This window comes from Mytilus galloprovincialis, chromosome 14, assembly GCF_965363235.1.
Source record: "Mytilus galloprovincialis chromosome 14, xbMytGall1.hap1.1, whole genome shotgun sequence".
NCBI lineage: Eukaryota > Metazoa > Mollusca > Bivalvia > Mytilida > Mytilidae > Mytilus > Mytilus galloprovincialis.
In genome coordinates this window covers 35,125,770-35,148,460 of record NC_134851.1, presented here as the reverse complement: position 1 = coordinate 35,148,460, position 22,691 = coordinate 35,125,770, and the positions used below count along the sequence as shown (strand labels likewise).

Here is a 22,691-nt window from a genome sequence, read left to right as displayed (position 1 = left end):
TCATATGGCTATGAAACTTTGTTAACTGACTCATAAAACACTAAGCTTAAATCATGCCAAGTTTTATTGGAATTGGTCAAGTTTTTGGCCCCTAATAGGCCCAAGACCACAATTAATGACCCCGCTTTTCGTTGTTCACGAATATAGTTCCCTTTAATTATAGTGTATTTTTTCTTTATTTTTTTTCTTTCCCTTTCTCATTCATTTCTTAGCTTTTCTGGGGTGGGAATGAAAGAAGAGAGCTGAAATAAACTTTTGGATGTTTTATTTTAACTGATTTTAATAAGGAAAGAGTGATTAGGCCAGGTGCAAAAAGGTTATATTTACACTTTTCGGAACATCTCTTGACTTGCCTATAGGGGTATGGATGTGTATTGGCCAAATTTGTATGATGTAAACATGCAATTTTTCTGAAAATTGCATATGTTTTGGGACTTGAACTGTACATTACTCACACAAAAAATTAGACAAAAAGAACAATTCAATTTTTTTTAATGCGACAAAACGTTGTAAAGAAATGATAGAAGAATTAATTGTGGTCTCGGGCCAGTTACGGTTACTGACTCAGTAACCTTGTATATTATATACGTTTAATAAACTGGATCCTTGTTGTGTTCAGTTATCGATACACTACGATGGAATTACGGACCAGTTTAACATAAACATGGTAAATAGATAGACAGCTGATAATCATAATTGATTAAGAAATAACCTGGAAGAAGAAATGAGTTAACTATTGATTACAACAGAGACGAGAATGCCATCGTGTTTGTTCTGCTAAAAAAAGCAGGAACATTGGAGTTTATGGTTAGATTTTAAATATTTATTGTCTCCAAACTGGGTAAATTTGATAAAGTAACACCCCACCCCCCTTTTTTTAAAAATAACTCGAGAACCACACATCTCGCTCGCTTAACAAAGTAACAATAAGAAATAATTATTGTTAGTTTCAAGAATAATTAATCGTCAAAACTTATCCCCTCCCCGACATCAAAGGAAGTTAAATGTGAGCCAAAATTTGTTCCTGTGAAAAAAGTTCCAGTGGAACTATTATCACAGGAAATATGTTCTGGGAGAACTTTTTTCATATATAATTTCAATATAATTTGTTCCATCTATATGAAATAAGTTCCACACTTTACCTGGTGAAATAAGTACCAGGTTGGTGAAATTTGTTCCTTGCCTAGTGAAATAGGTTCCAGGTTTATGAGATTTGTTCCTTACCTGGTGAAATAAGTTCTGGGTTTGTGAAATTTGTTCCTCACCTGGTTAAATAAGTTCCTAGTCTGTGAAATATGTTCCACTGGTTAAACAGGTTATGTTATATACTGAACATTTGTCATCAATGAGTTTAAAGTTTATATCATTCAAGTGCATTATAAAAATAAGTATATTATATTCATTTGATAATATAATACTGAAATGAAAAATGTAAATCATCCAATAAGAATCTTGTGGACTATAGCAAATGTTTAATTATAAACGTAAAAAATATCAAAATGACAGTCCCACTTTGAGCCAGAAAAGAGTAGGATAAGAAAAATCTTTCAGAAAAAATTAAAGTCAAAGATGAACATGAACATATGAACTAATTTGAAAAGGACAAAATAACTGATTAATGATTCCAAAAGACATGAAGAAACAAAAGACACACTCTTTTGAAACTGTTCTATGACAAGTACATGTATGACTAGAAACAGGGCCATGACAGTTAACAGGAACCAAGGAGGAATACCACATAAAACATAGATACAAATTATGATAAATTACCATCGCTTTATCCTGTAGAACTTTACAGTCATGTCTACAATAATTGCACATGTATCCCATGCCAGCACACTCAGTACAGCATTTAGCATGTTTAGCTTGCTTTATAATTTAAGTGTAACAAGAAAATGTTTCGCTGTGCAATATGTTGCAAAGGTACTTATTTCAGTGAAAAAAGGTTTGAGAAGAACTTATTCATTGATTTCTTTGAAATATGTACATATTGGTCTTAAACTAATATCACAGGAACTTATTTAAAACTTTTAATATTAACTGGAACAAAATTCATGGAGCTATGATATTTGTTCCGGAACTTATTTCATATTTGGTCAAAAAATTAGTTCCGGAACAAATTTTACAGTGCTGGAACATATTTTCTGTGATATAAGTTCCGGCGGAACATATTTCCTATGAAATTAGTTCCAGCGGAACAAATGTCACGCCGGAACATATTTTTTGTTACATATTATCCCAAAATTAGACCAAATTTTTATGATATAAGGACGTCTTGACAGGCTATTATTTTATTTTGTTTTGTTGGTTTTTTTTTTGCTTTGACGTCTCCTCCTGTATGAAAAAAACATAATAGACCCCCCCCCCTTTTTCCCCATAATATAGCTTTTTAAGAAGTCATAACTATTTGGACTACCCCTGAATATATTTCAGACAGACTCTTCTCTAAAAAAATGTAAACATGATTTGAGAGAAATCTTTGGAATAGTTTTTTAAATGATTTAATTATTATGTCATGTATATAATTGACATTAACATAGTTATAAACTGAGACTACTAGTATAACACATAGTGTTATAGTAGTCTCAGCTATAAACTTTCCATTGTATTGACCAATATGACTAACTCATATGCTCTTTCCCATAAATGTCACAATATCAATATATTACAGTAAAACTGATAGTTTGATGACATTGTTTAAGACTATTGACCTCAGGTCAGCCTAAACTGAGTTTAAAACTGTAATTTATTCATTAAAACAGTTCAAGACATGTACCTTCTGAAATGTGATTGCATCAAAATTAAACCTAAGGCATAACATACTTAGTGTGCAGGAAGTGCCACCAAATAAATACTGATTTGTAAAATTAGATGATGATATTTGTGAAGTCAAAGATATTATAGCTAGTTATAACTGGTTTTAGATATAAATCTGAGTAAAAGGTTGATTTATATGTGCTCTTTCATGTTTAGATTATAATTTAAATTTAATCTTTTGAAGTTTTTTTTATAATATTAAGACATTAAAATCACAATTATTTATTTATACACAAAAAAATAATTTTTGTCCTTTTTTAGTTGAATGACTGTACACAAACATTATACACACATAATTTTGATAATTCTGTAATGTTTTTTTTCTATAGCCCCAGAATGTGACAAAAGACTTATTAATCCAGATTTACAAAAAATAGAAATAGTTCAGCTACCATAAGACTGCTATGACAAAAATTTTGCAGTTTCCAGAATTTGAGGTAGAGTATAGTTAGGAATAGTTTGATTATCAATGATTATGCAGATGCTTAGTTTGCCATAAACAATTATGCCCTTGATACAAAAGCAGAGGAAACAAAAAAGTATGAAAATAGTTGAAAAAAGTAATCATTATTACCTAGTCATATACTGTAAATAGAAAAAGAGAAAAGCACTGGTTATGATTTGGTATTTTTAATAGCATTATCATTTGTCCATAACTTGGAATATATACTGGATTGAGCTTGACATTTATTTAATATCATTGACACATGGTTGCAAGAAATGAAAGATGGTAATTTAAACCTAGCAATTTTATTAAGATTTAAAAAAAAGCTTTTGATTTGGTAGAATATGACTTTCTTTGTTTAAAGCTCGACATGTATGGATTTAGTGAGACTACTGTTAGTTTTTTTAAGTCGTACCTGAATAACAAAAGGTATACATTTGTAATGTTAACTCTGAACAACAACATGTAAAATTTGGTGTTCCCCAATGTTCTATACCTTGTCCTCTATTGTTTGTGCTATTTATAAATGACCTTCCCTTATGCATTAAAAATTGTGAAACAGACCTATATCGTTGTATATGCTGATGACACCACTATTCATAAATCAGGGGGAAACATCTAGAAAATATAAATGATGATGTACAAGAAGATTTATACAGGGTTGAAGAGTGGTGTAAAATGAATAACATGTTCATAGATGCAAATGAAACAAAATGTTTGATTACTGGAACAAAGCAGAAACTATTCAGACTTTTCAACCAAACTTGATAATAAATTAAAGTATTACAAAATTCTTCATGTGAAAAAATATTAGTTTCAAAATTGACAGCCCACTAAGTAACTGGAGAAATCAAATTGACCAAGGTTGTGCTAATATATCATCCAGAATATACCATCTTTCTTAAATACATTTTTTTTTATATAACTGCAAGAAAACATAATACAATGGGTGTTCTGCCCCTAATTGACTACTGTTGTATTATTTGGGATGAATGTAAAACACTGGCGGATCTAGAAATTTTCATAAGTGGGGGCCCACTGACTGTGCTAAGAGGGGGCCCGCTCCAGTCACGCTTCAGTGATTCCCTATATAAGCAACCAATTTTTTTCCCAAAAAGGGGGGGCCCGGGCCCCCTGGGCCCCCCTCTAAATCCGCCTCTGTAAAAATTGACAAGAATTTTAAAAATCCCAAAAAAGGGCAGCATGATAAATTCTAGATGCAGATCCGTTATCCCTCTTGGTATATAGGAGCACTATATTCTATGTTAACCTCCGCCAGTAGGTATAAACAAATACTGTTGATAGATGGTATATAGGAGCACTATATTCCATGTTAACCACCGACGGTAGGTATAGACAAATACTGGTGATAGACGGTATATAGGAGCACTAAATTGTATGTTAACCACCGACGGTAGGTATAGACAAATACTGTTGATAGACGGTATATAGGAGCTCTATATTGTATGTTAACTACCGACGGTAGGTATAGACAAATACTGTTGATAGACGGTATATAGGAGCACTATATTGTATGTTAACTACCGACACTAGGTATAGACAAATACTGTTGATAGACGGTATATGGGAGCACTATATTGTATGTTAACCACCGACGGTAGGTATAGACAAATACTGTTGATAGACAGTACATAGGAGCACTATATTGTATGTTAACCACCGACGGCAGGTATAGACAAATACTGTTGATAGACGGTATATAGAAGCACTATATTGTATGTTAACTACCGACAGTAGGTATAGACAAATACTGTTTATAGACGGTATATGGGAGCATTATATTGTATGTTAACCAACGACGGTAGGTATAGACATATACTGTTGATAGATGGTATATAGGAGCACTATATTGTATGTTAACTACCGACAGTAAGCATAGACAAATACTGTTGATAGACGGTATATGGGAGCACTATATTGTATGTTAACCACCGACGGTAGGTATAGACAAATACTGGTGATAGACGGTATATGGGAGCACTATATTGTATGTTAACCACTGACGGTAGGTATAGCCAAATACTGTTGATAGACGGTATATAGGTGCACTATATCTTATGTTAACCACCGACGGTAGGTATAGACAAATACTGGTGATAGACGGTATATAGGAGCCACTACCGACAGTAGGTATAGACAAATACTGTTGATAGACGGTATCAAAGAGCACTATATTGTATGTTAACCAGCGACGGTAGGTATAGACAAATACTGTTGATAAACGGTATATAGGAGCACTATATTGTATGTTAACTACCGACAGTAGGTATAGACAAATACTGTTGATAGACGGTATATAGGAGCACTATATTGTATGTTAACTACCGACGGTAGGTATAGACAAATACTGTTGATAGACGGTATATAGGAGCACTATATTGTATGTTAACTACCGACACTAGGTATAGACAAATACTGTTGATAGACGGTATATGGGAGCACTATATTGTATGTTAACCACCGACGGTAGGTATAGACAAATACTGTTGATAGACGGTATATATATAGGAGCACTATATTGTATGTTAACCACCGACGGTAGGTATAGACAAATACTGTTGATAGACGGTTTATGGGAGCACTATATTGTATGTTAACCACCGACGGTAGGTATAGACATGTACTGTTGATAGACGGTATATAGAAGCACTATATTGTATGTTAACTACCGACAGTAGGTATAGACAAATACTGTTGATAGACGGTTTATGGGAGCACTATATTGTATGTTAACCACCAACGGTAGGTATAGACATATACTGTTGATAGACGGTATATAGAAGCACTATATTGTATGTTAACTACCGACAGTAAGCATAGACAAATACTGTTGATAGACGGTATATGGGAGCACTATATTGTATGTTAACCACCGACGGTAGGTATAGACAAATACTGGTGATAGACGGTATATGGGAGCATTATATTGTATGTTAACCACTGACGGTAGGTATAGCCAAATACTGTTGTTAGACGGTATATAGGAGCACTATATCTTATGTTAACCACCGACGGTAGGTATAGACAAATACTGGTGATAGACGGTATATAGGAGCCACTACCGACAGTAGGTATAGACAAATACTGTTGATAGACGGTATCAAAGAGCACTATATTGTATGTTAACCAGCGACGGTAGGTATAGACAAATACTGTTGATAAACGGTATATAGGAGCACTATATTGTATGTTAACTACCGACAGTAGGTATAGACAAATACTGTTGATAGACGGTATATAGGAGCACTATATTGTATGTTAACTACCGACGGTAGGTATAGACAAATACTGTTGATATACGGTATATAGGAGCACTATATTGTATGTTAACTACCGACACTAGGTATAGACAAATACTGTTGATAGACGGTATATGGGAGCACTATATTGTATGTTAACCAGCGACGGTAGGTATAGACAAATACTGTTGATAGACGGTATATATATAGGAGCACTATATTGTATGTTAACCACCGACGGTAGGTATAGACAAATACTGTTGATAGACGGTTTATGGGAGCACTATATTGTATGTTAACCACCGACGGTAGGTATAGACATATACTGTTGATAGACGGTATATAGAAGCACTATATTGTATGTTAACTACCGACAGTAGGTATAGACAAATACTGTTGATAGACGGTTTATGGGAGCACTATATTGTATGTTAACCACCGACGGTAGGTATAGACATATACTGTTGATAGACGGTATATAGAAGCACTATATTGTATGTTAACTACCGACAGTAGGTATAGACAAATACTGTTGATAGACGGTTTATGGGAGCACTATATTGTATGTTAACCACCGACGGTAGGTATAGACATATACTGTTGATAGACGGTATATAGGAGCACTATATTGTATGTTAACCACTGACGGTAGGTATAGACAAATACTGTTGATAGACGGTATATGGGAGCACTATGTTGTATGTTAACCACCGGCGGTAGGTATAGACAAATACTGTTGATAGACGGTACATACATTGTAGGAGCACTATATTGTATGTTAACCACCGACGGTAGGTATAGACAAATACTGTTGATAGACGGTATATAGAAGCACTATATTGTATGTTAACTACCGACAGTAGGTATAGACAAATACTGTTGATAGACGGTATATAGGAGCATTATATTGTATGTTAACCACCGACGGTAGGTATAGACAAATACTGTTGATAGACGGTATATACATTGTAGGAGCACTATATTGTATGTTAACCACCGACGGTAGGTATAGACAAATACTGTTGATAGACGGTATATAGAAGCACTATATTGTATGTTAACTACCGACAGTAGGTATAGACAAGTACTGTTGATAAACGGTATATGGGAGCACTATGTTGTATGTTAACCACCGGCGGTAGGTATAGACAAATACTGTTGATAGACGGTATATAGAAGCACTATATTGTATGTTAACTACCGACAGTAGATATAGACAAATACTGTTGATCGACGGTATATAGGAGCACTATATAGTATGTTAACTACCGACGGTAGGTATAGACAAATACTGTTGATAGACGGTATTTAGGAGCACTATATTGTATGTTAACTACCGACAGTAGGTATAGACAAATACTGTTGATAGACGGTATATGGGAGCACTATGTTGTATGTTAACCACCGGCGGTAGGTATAGACAAATACTGTTGATAGACGGTATATACATTGTAGGAGCACTATATTGTATGTTAACCACCGACGGTAGGTATAGACAAATACTGTTGATAGACGGTATATAGAAGCACTATATTGTATGTTAACTACCGACAGTAGGTATAGACAAATACTGTTGATAGACGGTATATAGGAGCATTATATTGTATGTTAACCACCGACGGTAGGTATAGACATATACTCTTGATAGATGGTATATAGGAGCACTATATTGTTTGTAAACCACTGACGGTAGGTATAGCCAAATACTGTTGATAGACGGTATATAGAAGCACTATATTGTATGTTAACTACCGACAGTAGGTATAGACAAATACTGTTTATAGACGGTATATGGGAGCATTATATTGTATGTTAACCAACGACGGTAGGTATAGACATATACTGTTGATAGATGGTATATAGGAGCACTATATTGTATGTTAACTACCGACAGTAAGTATAGACAAATACTGTTGATAGACGGTATATGGGAGCACTATATTGTATGTTAACCACCGAGGGTAGGTATAGACAAATACTGGTGATAGATGGTATATAGGAGCACTATATTGTATGTTAACTACCGACAGTAAGTATAGACAAATACTGTTGATAGACGGTATATGGGAGCACTATATTGTATGTTAACCACCGACGGTAGGTATAGACAAATACTGGTGATAGACGGTATATAGGAGCACTATATTGTATGTTAACCACTGACGGTAGGTATAGCCAAATACTGTTGATAGACGGTATATAGGAGCACTATATCTTATGTTAACCACCGACGGTAGGTATAGACAAATACTGGTGATAGACGGTATATAGGAGCCACTACCGACAGTAGGTATAGACAAATACTGTTGATAGACGGTATCAAAGAGCACTATATTGTATGTTAACCAGCGACGTTAGGTATAGACAAATACTGTTGATAAACGGTATATAGGAGCACTATATTGTATGTTGACCACCGACGGTAGGTATAGACATATACTGTTGATAGATGGTATATAGGAGCACTATATTGTATGTTAACTACCGACAGTAGGTATAGACAAATACTGTTGATAGACGGTATATAGGAGCACTATATTGTATGTTAACTACCGACAGTAGGTATAGACAAATACTGTTGATAGACGGTATATAGGAGCACTATATTGTATGTTAACTACCGACGGTAGGTATAGACAAATACTGTTGATAGACGGTATATAGGAGCACTATATTGTATGTTAACTACCGACACTAGGTATAGACAAATACTGTTGATAGACGGTATATGGGAGCACTATATTGTATGTTAACCAGCGACGGTAGGTATAGACAAATACTGTTGATAGACGGTATATATATAGGAGCACTATATTGTATGTTAACCACCGACGGTAGGTATAGACAAATACTGTTGATAGACGGTTTATGGGAGCACTATATTGTATGTTAACCACCGACGGTAGGTATAGACATATACTGTTGATAGACGGTATATAGAAGCACTATATTGTATGTTAACTACCGACAGTAGGTATAGACAAATACTGTTGATAGACGGTTTATGGGAGCACTATATTGTATGTTAACCACCGACGGTAGGTATAGACATATACTGTTGATAGACGGTATATAGAAGCACTATATTGTATGTTAACTACCGACAGTAGGTATAGACAAATACTGTTGATAGACGGTTTATGGGAGCACTATATTGTATGTTAACCACCGACGGTAGGTATAGACATATACTGTTGATAGACGGTATATAGGAGCACTATATTGTATGTTAACCACTGACGGTAGGTATAGACAAATACTGTTGATAGACGGTATATGGGAGCACTATGTTGTATGTTAACCACCGGCGGTAGGTATAGACAAATACTGTTGATAGACGGTACATACATTGTAGGAGCACTATATTGTATGTTAACCACCGACGGTAGGTATAGACAAATACTGTTGATAGACGGTATATAGAAGCACTATATTGTATGTTAACTACCGACAGTAGGTATAGACAAATACTGTTGATAGACGGTATATAGGAGCATTATATTGTATGTTAACCACCGACGGTAGGTATAGACAAATACTGTTGATAGACGGTATATACATTGTAGGAGCACTATATTGTATGTTAACCACCGACGGTAGGTATAGACAAATACTGTTGATAGACGGTATATAGAAGCACTATATTGTATGTTAACTACCGACAGTAGGTATAGACAAGTACTGTTGATAGACGGTATATGGGAGCACTATGTTGTATGTTAACCACCGGCGGTAGGTATAGACAAATACTGTTGATAGACGGTATATAGAAGCACTATATTGTATGTTAACTACCGACAGTAGGTATAGACAAATACTGTTGATCGACGGTATATAGGAGCACTATATAGTATGTTAACTACCGACGGTAGGTATAGACAAATACTGTTGATAGACGGTATTTAGGAGCACTATATTGTATGTTAACTACCGACAGTAGGTATAGACAAATACTGTTGATAGACGGTATATGGGAGCACTATGTTGTATGTTAACCACCGGCGGTAGGTATAGACAAATACTGTTGATAGACGGTATATACATTGTAGGAGCACTATATTGTATGTTAACCACCGACGGTAGGTATAGACAAATACTGTTGATAGACGGTATATAGAAGCACTATATTGTATGTTAACTACCGACAGTAGGTATAGACAAATACTGTTGATAGACGGTATATAGGAGCATTATATTGTATGTTAACCACCGACGGTAGGTATAGACATATACTCTTGATAGATGGTATATAGGAGCACTATATTGTTTGTAAACCACTGACGGTAGGTATAGCCAAATACTGTTGATAGACGGTATATAGAAGCACTATATTGTATGTTAACTACCGACAGTAGGTATAGACAAATACTGTTTATAGACGGTATATGGGAGCATTATATTGTATGTTAACCAACGACGGTAGGTATAGACATATACTGTTGATAGATGGTATATAGGAGCACTATATTGTATGTTAACTACCGACAGTAAGTATAGACAAATACTGTTGATAGACGGTATATGGGAGCACTATATTGTATGTTAACCACCGAGGGTAGGTATAGACAAATACTGGTGATAGATGGTATATAGGAGCACTATATTGTATGTTAACTACCGACAGTAAGTATAGACAAATACTGTTGATAGACGGTATATGGGAGCACTATATTGTATGTTAACCACCGACGGTAGGTATAGACAAATACTGGTGATAGACGGTATATAGGAGCACTATATTGTATGTTAACCACTGACGGTAGGTATAGCCAAATACTGTTGATAGACGGTATATAGGAGCACTATATCTTATGTTAACCACCGACGGTAGGTATAGACAAATACTGGTGATAGACGGTATATAGGAGCCACTACCGACAGTAGGTATAGACAAATACTGTTGATAGACGGTATCAAAGAGCACTATATTGTATGTTAACCAGCGACGTTAGGTATAGACAAATACTGTTGATAAACGGTATATAGGAGCACTATATTGTATGTTGACCACCGACGGTAGGTATAGACATATACTGTTGATAGATGGTATATAGGAGCACTATATTGTATGTTAACTACCGACAGTAGGTATAGACAAATACTGTTGATAGACGGTATATAGGAGCACTATATTGTATGTTAACCATCGACGGTAGGTATAGACAAATACTGTTGATAGATGGTATATAGGAGCACTATATTGTATGTTAACTACCGACAGTAGGTATAGACAAATACTCTTGATAGACGGTATATAGGAGCACTATATTGTATGTTAACTACCGACGGTAGGTATAGACAAATACTGTTGATAGACAGTATATAGGAGCACTATATTATATGTTAACTACCGACATTAGGTATAGACACATACTGTTGATACAAGGTATATAGGAGCACTATATTGTATGTTAACTACCGACGGTAGGTATAGACAAATACTGTTGATAGACGGTATATTGGAGCACTATTTTGTATGTTAACCACCGACGGTAGGTATAGACATATACTGTTGATAGATGGTATATAGAAGCACTATATTGTATGTTAACTACCGACAGTAGGTATAGACAAATACTGTTGATCGACGGTATATAGGAGCACTATATTGTATGTTAACTACCGACGGTAGGTATAGACAAATACTGTTGATAGACGGTATTTAGGAGCACTATATTGTATGTTAGCTACCGACAGTAGGTATAGACAAATACTGTTGATAGACGGTATATGGGAGCACTATGTTGTATGTTAACCACCGGCGGTAGGTATAGACAAATACTGTTGATAGAAGGTATATACATTGTAGGAGCACTATATTGTATGTTAACCACCGACGGTAGGTATAAACAAATACTGTTGATAGACGGTATATAGAAGCACTATATTCAGATATTGTATGTTAACCACCGACAGTAGGTATAGACAAATACTGTTGATAGACGGTATATAGGAGCATTATATTGTATGTTAACCACCGACGGTAGGTATAGACAAATACTGTTGATACACGGTATATAGGAGCACTATATTGTATGTTAACTACCGACGGTAGGTATAGACAAATACTGTTGATAGACGGTATATAGGAGCACTATATTGTATGTTAACCACCGACGGTAGGTATAGACAAATACTGGTGATAGACGGTATATAGGAGCACTTTATTGCATGTTAACCACCGACGGTAGGTATAGACAAATACTGTTGATGGACGGTGCAAAGGAGTACTATATCGTATGTTAACCACCGACGGTAGGTATAGACAAATACTGTTGATAGACGGTATATAGGAGGACTGTACCACCGACGGTAGGTATAGACAAATACTGTTGATATACGGTATATAGGAGTATTGTATTTTATGTCAAACATCGACGATAGGTATGGACAAAATCCGACAAATACTGTATACAGACAGTGTATAGAAGTACTGTATTGTATGGTAAACACTGACGGTTGGTATGGACAATTTCTGTATCATGCATCAATTGTAAATAAAAGTATCATGTGAGTGACACAGGCTCATTGAAGCCTCTAGTTTTAATATTATTAATGTGGAGATCTGGTCTTATTTATCATTTTCTCTATTACATGCATGATAACTGAAACAATTGAATTGAAATAAAAGTGATAATATTTCTATTGTAGGTTATCAAGATTTAGTGTTTCCATACAAGTGACAAAGATTGAACAACAAAAACATCTCAAACTTTACAGGACAGAGTAGACTTTTTTCACTGTGCTTAGTTTTGTCTTTATGTCTAAATTATGATACCTTTGAAAAAACCAATAAAATATGGAATAACATTTATTTCTATCTTATAAAGTGGAGTGAAGAAATAAGGGGTCATTGAAAACATAAGAATATATTGCTATCATATATGCAGATCAGCAGCCCATACATTTGCTATAGCACATAAATATGGGACCAATAATTTCAAGTTGCCTTTTAAAAAAGACCTTATTAACCCTTTCCCTTTCATGCATTTTAGACCTTTACTTATCGAAAATACATTATCGAAGTTTAAATGAATACAGAATTCGCATCAATGGTCATACACATGCCATGTTGGGGTCAAATGAAAGATAATTAGTAAAATATTTCAAAAAATTAAGTTTGACGATAATTCGTCATTTTTTGGTCACGTGGTATACTTCCAAAAGTCACGTGACTGTTGGAGAAAAAGTGAAAAAATACGAAATCCTTGGGCAAAAAGTCGTGCAGAGACATATTGGTGGGCTAATAGGGTCAGGTTTTGATGGAAACACAATTCCTCGAGTCTGTTGAAGCCATATTAGTTATCATAGTGGTATAAATAGACGCATAACGTGCTATAGGCCTTGAAATATCGATGTCCGTAACATTCAAAATAATTGATTTTAGACGCTCTTTTTGTCCGATTTCAAACTTGGACCCTAGTTATTTGTCTAATTCGTTTTCAATCAATCAGCAACCTTAACTTTGTTTTTACAAGGGAAAATTCATTGAATTACCAATGCTAGCTCGATCTGGGACACCCTTGACCGAGCCCGATAGAGCAAAGGGGGTAACAAAGGGGGGGGGGGCAATTTTGCACACACATTCTTTTAAAAAAAATATTCGTAGGTTTCCTTTTTGAAATTGAAAGTAAAGTAAAGTAAAGTTAAGTTAAGTTACATTTATTATAGGAAATTGTTTTTCCAACTCCGGCAGTTAAGTTAAGTTAAGTTACATTTATTATAGGAAATTGTTTTTCCAACTCCGGCAGTGAGATTCGAACTCTCAATCTTAGCGCCTTGAGATAGATCAGCGTACCCCTGCGCCACTGACATTGTAGTGAATTTATCGAAATTTAAGTACTTAAGTCTACTACTACAAAAGAAATGGAAAAAACAATAATATAAAGATTCTCACCCAGTTTGTTTTCTTCTTGGAATTATGTGTTCAGATGATAATTTTTTGTAGCCAAATGCATGATTTTTACGCAAATCTAGGAGGAATCCACTCTTTAAACTGTCATTTTTCATTGAAATATACATGTTTCTTCATTCAAACAAAAGTGTTTTCAACTTTAGTATACCGCAACACTTACGAAACCATGTTTTGTTACATCTATTTCAACTTTGCCAAAAAAATTCAGAATATTTTAGCGGTTTTTGTCTCTTTTCTCATAATATCTTTAAGAAATGACTTTAGATTTTTAGCGTAATTCAAGTTTGTGATTGCGCTGCTACACTAAAAATTACATTTGCAACTAGTGTATAAGTTAGAACTATTAGTTTAATACTATTCTTCAAAAACTCACTGCACAGTTATTGAAAAAAGACATAAATCCTCTTAAAAGAGCAGTTTTCTTTGCACTTCTATTTGAGAATATCCCTCAAAATTCGAAGAAAAATAAATGGTTTTTACAGAAAAATTACACATCAGTAAGGGGCGACTTGTTTATTAACTAATAATGATAGAGGTTTGATGCCCATTCAATCGCATTGCTGGTTATCTGAGGATTAATTTGAGCCCTTAACCACATCTGTACGTTAGCAAATGGCGATTAAACATGTCTAAATGTCCCAAAAAAATCTTGAAATTGGTTTCACCGGTAAGCTGTACCGGTGTGAAAGGGAGAGAGTTAATGTTATGCGAGATACCACCAAAGACCACTAGGTGTTGATCAAATGATATTGTAAATAAGAGGGTTGTCCAAAATATTTCCAACAGCTGTTTGATATACACTACCTTAATCAAACCACAATGGTAAAAAAACAGTTTTGGTCAGTCTTAAAAGAAGCAAATATAATTTAGAAAAAGTGCAAGCTGTTGATAAAAACTACAAATAACTGCCAGTCCTAAATGTGGGTGGAGATTACCATTTAGCACAAATGAGTTTCTGGACTAAAGAAAGTAATTTCAGCACAAACCGATTATACCCTTTCAAAAACTATGTGTAGTCCCTTTTATAAAAGTGGCAGATTATCTTTCTATCTAGAGTATCTATGACAACTAACTGCTGCTCCTAGTGACGTTAGTCTTTGGTTTTTGAAAAGATTGGATATATTGTCACAATTCTTTTCTAAGGTACCGGTCTGATAAACAGGAAGTAGCCAGATTAGCTACTAAATATATGCACACTGAAATATAGTCCCTTAAAATTCCCATGGCTGTGTACATGTTCAGATACGAACTATGAAAATTTTGTTTATATCTTTAGAGAAGTAAAATCAAGTATGTATGTCTTTAGTTTTGTCAAATTACTGTCTTGTTTTGTCCTGTTATTAGGTAACAGTACTGATACAATACTGTAAAAATACGGAGATGTGGTATGATTGCCAATGAGACGCCTACATGTATCCACTCAAGTTCAAATAAAGTGGATGTAAGCAGTTATATGCAACCATACAGCCTTCAACAATGAGAAAAATCATATCAAATAGACCCTTGTAAATAGGTGCTGATCAAATGATATTGTAAATAAGAGGGTTGTATATTTCATGACGGTATAATACTAAACCCCTAACAGGAGGGATTGTGCCTGATATTCATATGATGAAGACATAATCTTTCAATCAGTTTAATTAAGATCTGGTTCTGGCATGTCAATAGTAGTAGTCTATTGTTATTTATGTATTATTGTCATTTTGTTTATTTTCTTTTGTTTCATATTCTGACATCGGACTCGGACTTCTCTTAAACTGAGTTTTACTGTGCGTATTGTTTCGCGTTTGTTTATTCTACATTGGCTACAGGTATAGGGGAGGGTTGAGATCTCAAAAAACATGTTTAATCCCGCCGCAATTTTGCGCCTGTCCCAAGTTAGGAGCCTCTGACCTTTGTTAGTCTTGTATGATATATAATTTTAGTTTCTTGTGTATAATTCGGAGCTTAGTATGACGTCCATTATCACTGAACTAGTATACATATTTGTTTAGGGGCCAGCTGACGGACACCTCCGTGTGCGGGAGTTTCTCGCTACATTGAAGATCTATCGGTGGCCTTCGGCTATTGTCTGCTCTATGGTCGGGTTGTTGTCTCCTTGACACATTCCCCATTTCCATACTCAATTTTATAGTATGATATACATCTGCAATAATCACGAAACAATCAGAGACAAGTTTGGGTCTAAATCTGTATGTCCCACATAATCAAATTGACCGAAGAGAGAGGCGAAAGATACTAAAGGCTTATTCAAACACATAAGTCAATAATAAACTGACAAAACCACGGCAAAAAAAAGAGAAAGATTAAAAAACAAACAACAGAATGCAAAACACAACAAAGAACATCACAGACTGAACAAAACGAACCTCGCCAAAAAACTGGTGTGACCAAATGACTAATTTATCTCAGCCTTACATTATTTAGCAGACCCTTTATTATACCAAACCAAACAAAGTTCTTTATGGTACAATGTTTTTGATCCATCGGTCTGTCAGTCCTGTTCTCGTTATTGCAACTCCTCTGAAACCACATAACAGAGTTTTATAAATCTTTGTAGATAATGAGGAAATTATGAAATTATCAATTCATTGATTTCCTATATACTCCTACAACAGTTTGTCACAAAATCTGTCTAAAGACCACAACAGAGTTTCATGAATTTTTTAGATAGTTAGGACATGCTATGTAAATGTGCATATTGGCAGAAAATCATGATTAATTGTTTTATGCCCCACCTACGATAGTAAATGGGCATTAGTTTTCCGGTCTATGCGTCTGCTCCTTCGTCCGTTTTCTCGCTTCAGGTTAAATGTTTTGGTCAAGGTAGTTTTTGTTGAAGGTCAGGTCCAATAAACTTGAAACTTAGTACATATGTTTCCAATAATATGTTTTTTTCTAAGCTTAATGCCAAAGAAGGTTTTTTTCCCCTATTTCACGGTCCACTGAACAAAGAAAATGATAGGGCAAGTGGGGAACGGTGTACGATGGACACATTTTTGTTTTTGTCGAGCCTGCGACTTTTGTCGCAGAAAGCTCGACATAGGAATGGTGATCCGGCGGCGGCGGCGACAGCGTTAGTTCACTTCTTAAAAGCTTTATATTTTAGACGGCGAACGACCTGGATGCTCCATACTTTAAATGCAGATGCCTTAAGTTTGGAAGTTTCCGTCTGTCACATGTCCATTGTCCTTGAACTCATTTTCATGGTTCAGTGACTACTTGAAAAAAAGTTAAAGTTTTTTGTAATTTCTCTCATATTATGGGTAACTATGTTTAGTATTTGCGTACCTTGGTCAGCATGCCCATCAGACAGTTTTCACTTGACCTCGCCATCATTTCATGGATCAATGAAAAGGGTTAAGTTTTTGGTGGTCAAGTCTATATCTCAGATATTATATGAAATATGTCTTGTATATTTGGTGTATGGAAGGATTGTAAGGTGTACATGTCCAACTGACAGGTGTCATCTGATCTTGACCTCATTTCCTTGGTTCAATGGTCAAAGTTAAGCTTTTGAGTTTTGTTCGTGTTTTCTAATACTATATGCAATAGGTCAACTGTATTTGGTGTCTGGAAATATCTTATGATGTCAGCCTCGCAAGTCTCATTTGACCTTGACCTCATTTTCGAGGTTCATTGTTCAGTGTTTATTTTTTGTGCCAAGTGTCATCTGACCTTGACCTGATTTGTATTGAATGATTGTAAGGTGTAAATGTATTCCTCATTTTGGTCATATGACCTTGATCTCATTTTCTTTGGTCATGTTATTAATAAGTTTATGTGATAATTGTAGTAAAACTTTATATTTAGGTCTATCAACATAAATAAGGCGAGAAATTTCAACGTGTGTACTCTTGTTAGGAATTAGGAACTATGCCTTCTGAACTTAGAATTTCGGCCTAAATATACTTCTGCATATCTTCTGAAATTACACAACAGAATTTCATGCGTGTTTGAACTAAATAATCTGTTGAAATTTTGTTTGCTTAGTGACAATGTCGGGCTGTGAAGTATGTGAGCGTGCTCACAAAGGTTCTTTGATTACACACAGTCAATGCATTGTCTGTGCTTCCCAGATACAGTCTGTATGCATTTTCTTTGTTGTAAATTAAATTAAGTTTATGTATTGTACGTCGTTCTCAGTCTTTATACATTGTTTATATGCTTTGACTATGAGTCTAAGATACTTCTATTGTCGGTATATCTTAGATTTAGTCGGTTAACACTGTCTATGGATCAGAGACACAGTATGTATGCATTGTAAGTTGTTCCAAGTTGAAATAAAAGTCTGTATGTTTTGCCTGTTACTGCAAGATAAAGTGTGTGCACTGCCTGTGGCTCTTATATACAGTCTGTATGCTTTATCTATGGGTCTAATTTTTAGATTCAGTCTGTATACAAACTGTATCTCTGACCCATATACAGTGTCCAAAAAAACTCTGTTTTAAGATCTCTAACCCATATACAGTGTGAAAATGATCTTTGGTTCTAAGATGCATTTTGTTTGATTGGCTGAATGCTTAGTATATACTGGTTTCGATATATGGTCTGTATGTATTGTATGGATCTTATATATTTGTATTTTTTTCCATCTGATGAGTAAGCCTTTTTCAACTGATTTTTACAGTTCGTTCTTATGTCGTACTGTTACACCAAAGTCCCAGGTTTTTGGAGGTTTGGGATCCCGCTAACATGTTTAACCCCGCCACATTCTGTATGTATGTGCCTGTCCCAAGTTAGGAGACTGTAATTCAGTGGTTGTCGTTTGTTTATATGTTACATATTTGTTTTTCGTTCATTTTTTGTATATAAATTAGGTCGTTAGTTTTTTCGTTTAAATTGTTTCACATTGTCATTTCGGGACTTGTTATAGGTGACTATGCGGTATGGGCTGTGCTCATTGTTGAAGGCCGTACGGTGACCTATAGTTGTTAATTTCTGTGCCATTTTGGTCTCTTGTGGAGAGTTGTCAGTAGTGTTTGTGGGACAGAATGAACCCATAAAGGTGGAAGTCGGACGCTGACGCTATATTTGGACCTGGGTGTGAACGCCGACGCCATATTAGGGCCTTAACGCGGACGCCATGGTCGACCATGAAATCGGGACGCGAATTTGAGGTTGGACCGTATGATTCGGACATCGAGACACCGACGTCATATTTGGGCTTTAAACTTGGACGCTATACCTTAACGTCGCATCAGACTACCCTTTAAAGTGACGTCATACCCTTAAAAGTGGACGGTATATTCTCGAAAATGGACGAGAATTTGTCTTTGATAAACGCTTACCCAACCCCTAGGTAATAAGTCTGTGATAATTCTGAAAAGAATCTTCTACCTCTTAAATAATTAACTGCTTATACATGTTTATAACAACTGTAAGAATTCTCCAAGATATACTATTTATATTAATCAGAAAAACTGTCACTCAATGCAGTAGGCGGAACTATTCCCGTGTAAAGAGAATTGGATTAAAATGTTTGATATCAATACATAAAATATTTGTCTTTATCTTTTTAATTTTTGGATTTCTTATCTTATTAACATGACAATCGTGAAACATTCAGTAGTATTGCTTTCTACGGAAGCCCATTTAGGACCTCCCAAAAATATAAAATTATTTGAATTCGAAATCACGAATTTAAATTGTTATCTCGAATTTTATAATTCGTTTTAACAGATTAAATTTGTGATAATGAATTGGTGAAAATCGTTATAACAGATCTTGTAATTCGTTATTAAGAATTAAATTCCTTATCACAATTTTTTTGTAATTTGTGATAACGATAAATTCGTTATAACGATAAATCGTTATAACGAATTGTAGAATTTGTTTAAACTGATTAAATTTGTGATAACGAATTTGTGGAATTCGTTATCACAGTTTTTATTGTAATTGGTAATTTCAGATTAAAATTCATTGTCACAGATTTTTAGCTCACATGGCACACAGAATAAAGAGAGCTTTCTTCCTCACTCTGCACCCATCGCTGTTTATTACTTTTACAAAAATCTTCTTCATTAAAACCTTTTTCACAAAGTGAAACTAACTTGACCGCAATCAATTTAGTTTTAACGCATTTTACACTATACCTAGAAATTTTTGTCGTGTAAACGGGTGGGTTTATTAGCCAGTGACCCAGTTTACACACCGAAACTCTCCGGGGGAAAATATGTCTAATTCTCATATTTCTTGACCGAAATATTTTTATTTTTTATTTTCTACCAAAGTTTTTTTAAGCGGTGAATATCATAAGTGTGTGTACCTGGATACATTTTACACAGATGCAACGGAAATAGTTTCGCAAACATGGTTTATCGAAATGTAAACCTAGGGATGAAAATCTTAGGTATTACACTTCGATTAACCATGTTGCCGAAACTAATTCTTTTGCTTCTGTGTAAAATATATTAATTGGCGATACACACGAAGGAAATCGCCTGTCTGAGAAGACTTTAAATTAAGAAAAAGGAATACAAATGTTACTGTCACGAATTATGGGTATCAAACGCATTTTTTATGCCCCCGCCGCTAGGCGTGGGAGAAGTTTAGTCTAGCCCTTGTCCGTCAGTCCAGTCCGTTTGTCGGGTACGTTCCCAGAAATGGTTTCCGTTTGCCTCAACCAAATGTTATAAATTCAACTTATACACTATGCCAATTACTAAAACACACAGATAAAATTTGAAATTGAAGGCGTCTCTTTTATAGTTCGTGAGTTATGCCCCTTTACAAATGGTCAAAGACGTAGTGTTTATTCTGTAATTTCCGCTCTCTACATTTAGTTTGCCTCAACCAAATGTTATTGAATTAATACACAATGTTTATTAACACAAAACACTGAGTCTGATGATCAAGTTTGAAATTGGGTGACGTCACTTTTACCGTTCTGAACTTGTGCCCATTCAGCGCTAATTTACAAAAACAAAACAAAACCAACAAACAACCAAATTAAGTGTCCAATCAATTTTGCTAATTTTTAAAATAGAAATCGTTAAAACTAAATTGCTCGTGGTCAAGTTTGTTTAACTTTGACCAAAAGGTTTCAGTAAAGAGAAAAAAGCTAACTTAACCCTGTGTGCCAGGTGAGGTAGTTCAAATTTAGGTGAAAATGTTTTTAATCTGGAATCACAAATTACATTAAAAAAAAATGTGATAACAAATTCCACAAATTCGTTATCACGAATTTAATCCGTAATAACCATTTATACAATTCGTTATAACGATTTTAATTCGGTATCACACATTACAAAAAATTGTGATAACGAATTTAATTCCTAATAATTCGTAACGAATTACAAAATCTGATATAACGATTTCCAACAATTCGTTCTCACAAATTTAAGCTGTTATAACGAATTATAAAATTCGTAATAACGATTTAAATTCGTGATTTCGAATTCAAATTATATTTGTGGGAGGTCCTATGGGCGTCCGTAGCTTTCCGACTTATTTGAACCACTTAATTAATATCCTATGGTCCTGTTTAACATGACATCTCAAATAATTAGATTAAGAGATAAAGCACATGTGGTGATTAAAAATAAGTATCTTTATACACTTTCTTTCAATAACATGTTTACAGGTGTACACTTTTTTATTTGGTTCTAATTAACGGACACCAATTATAAAAATACAGTCTGTGACATTAGATAATTATCTTTATCTTTTAGATAAGAATGACAACCGTAAACATTGAGTAGTATTGCATTCCAACTCATTTCAACCACATATAATTACTATCATATGATTAGGATTTCAACCCAAATGATTAACTAAAACCACGTCTGGTCATTTAAAATTGTTTCTCATTTAACATAATCTTAACTATATATTTGAAAATTCCACGGTCGTAGTTGGTTTTTATCTTCAAAAATACACGGATAATATATTTAATCAATCAATATTTATATACAAGGAGTTTGGATTGGGTTTACAGAATAGAGAATAATGGACGAAAAAAATAAAAAAATAAAGAATGATATGGGCGAGAAAAATAAAGAATAAAGAAATATGACCAAAATAAATATAAAGAATAGTGAAATAGGGACTGGTAAAATATATCGAATAGAGAAATATACGGCTGCTTAAATATAAGGAATTAAAAATTATGGGATGTTAAACTATAAAAAAAATTATAAAGGAATACAAACAAATACGACTGTTACAGTATATAATTACAGTAGCATTTTTTGTTTGTTTGTGCACGTGCAAGAATTATGTCCGTGCAGAGAAACAAGAACCGGTTTGAACC

General features: G+C 34.6%; 1 long non-coding RNA gene across 1 annotated transcript; it reads left to right on the top strand.

Moving 5' to 3' along the window:
* Positions 1-578: 578 nt before the first annotated feature.
* LOC143058875 (uncharacterized) lies at positions 579-13,332 on the top strand. Its single transcript, XR_012973268.1, has 3 exons — positions 579-807; positions 3,147-3,254; positions 13,174-13,332. It is a non-coding gene; the product is annotated as an uncharacterized LOC143058875 (long non-coding RNA).
* Positions 13,333-22,691: the final 9,359 nt, after the last annotated feature.